At 38.5% G+C, this 1,950-nt stretch overlaps 1 protein-coding gene across 2 annotated transcripts in view; it reads left to right on the top strand.

Annotated features, from left to right (window-relative positions):
- The window catches only part of LOC106870831 (N-terminal EF-hand calcium-binding protein 1), a 116,602-nt gene that overhangs the window by 60,114 nt on the left and 54,538 nt on the right, over window positions 1-1,950 (top strand). The gene's annotated exons all lie outside the window — the stretch shown is intronic.

Below are 1,950 nucleotides of genomic sequence, written 5' to 3'. Positions count from 1 at the left end.
ATATATATATATATATATATATATATATATATATACATATATATATATATATATATATATATGAGAGAGAGAGAGGATGGGCCAAAAGTCACACACCAAAATCTTTAGCATTTCATTAATATTTCATTATTATTATAATAAATAATTGAATAAATCATCATCATCATTATTATTGGTAAGCTGGCAAAAACATCAGCACACCAGGCAAAATGCTTAGTATGATTTCATCCATCTAAGTTCAATTTCCGCTTTGCTTTTCATCCTTTTGAGGTCAATAGAATAAGTGCCAATTAGATACTGGGGTTGATGTAATCACCCAATCCCCTCCCACAAAATTTCAGACCTTATGCCTTTAGTAGAAAGGCAGCGAGCTGGCAGAATCATTAGCATGCCGGGCAAAATGCTTAGCAGTATTTTGTCTGTCCTTACATTGAGTTCAAATTCTTCTGAGGTCGACTTTGCCTTTCATCTTTTCAGGGTCAATGAAATAAGACCAGTTATGCACTGAGGTCAATGTAATTGACCAGCCCCCTTCCCCATAATTTCAGGCCTTGTGCCTATTGTAGGATTATTATTATTATTAAGCACCCACTACACTGTCGGAGTGGTTGGCGTTAGGAAGGGCATCCAGCTGTAGAAACTCTGCCAAATCAGATTGGAGCCTGGTGTAACCATCTGGTTCACCAGTCCTCAGTCAAATCGTTCAAACCATGCTAGCATGGAAAGCGGATGTTAAACGATGATGATGATGATTGAGTGAGAGAGCAGTGCATGCCATCAAAGTGACACTGCGGTAAAATATACGAAGCCCATTATACCCAACATGACTACCCATCTGATAAGGGTACACCAGGCACATGCATCACAATCATATGTACATGACATGGTGATCTCATGAACAGCACATGACCTCGCAGGTGGGCCCAGTTAAAATTTTCTTCAGGTTGAATAGCCCATCCCGCTCAAAAGGTCCCTGAATAAGATTTGTTTAAGGATGTTGAGCAAAACACCCATGTTTCCAAAGGTGAATTAATCAAGCCCCAAAGAATTCCTCTCAACACATGGCTATGGTGCTCCCCCACTACTTCTGCTCAGGATCAGAGATGCACATATTGTCAGCCACCAAGGGACATGCTCAACTGGTTAAGGTCAAACAACTGACAAGCAAATCTGTGGTATTGAGCAGAGTATTTGCTGTAGTCCATCTTTTCTACCAAGACGAAACAATGTACATGATAACACTTCCAATCAATTAAGATCAGAAGCCATGAGAGCCACTGCATCCGAGCATTTATTATTATTATTATTATTATTATTATTATTATTCATTTTGTTCATCATGTGCATGTGTATTCATTGCTATTTAATTTATCTAATCCAATTTTAGGAAAATTGAAGCAGGTATTGAACTTAATTTGTTCATGACTTTTGGCCCACCCTGTATGTGTGTTTATATATATATATATATGTATGTGTGTGTGTATATATATATATATATATATATGTGTGTGTGTGTGTGTATATATATATATATATATATATAGGCACAGACATTGCTGTGTGGTAAGAGGCTTGCTTCTCAACCACATGGTTCCGGGTTCAGTCCCACTGCATGGCACCTTAGGCATGTGTCTTCTGCTATAGCCTCAGGCTGACCAAAGCCCTGTGAGTGGATTTGGTAGACAGAAACTGAAAGAAGCCCGTAAAGCGGACGTTAAACGATGATGATGATGATGATGATATGTATGTTTGTGTGTCTATGTTTGTCCCCCCCCCCCATCGCTTGACAACTGATGTTAGTGTGTTTACGTCCCTGTAACATAGCAGTTTGTCAAAAGAGACTGATGGAATAAGTATTAGGCTTACACAGAATAACTACTGAGGTCTATTTGTTCAACTAGAGGCAGTGCTTCAGCATGGCTACAGTCAAATGACTGAAACAAATTATAT

This window comes from Octopus bimaculoides, chromosome 1 (assembly GCF_001194135.2).
Source record: "Octopus bimaculoides isolate UCB-OBI-ISO-001 chromosome 1, ASM119413v2, whole genome shotgun sequence".
Lineage (NCBI taxonomy): Eukaryota > Metazoa > Mollusca > Cephalopoda > Octopoda > Octopodidae > Octopus > Octopus bimaculoides.
Note: the sequence above shows the minus strand (reverse complement) of the source record. Positions and strands in the feature narration are given on the sequence as shown.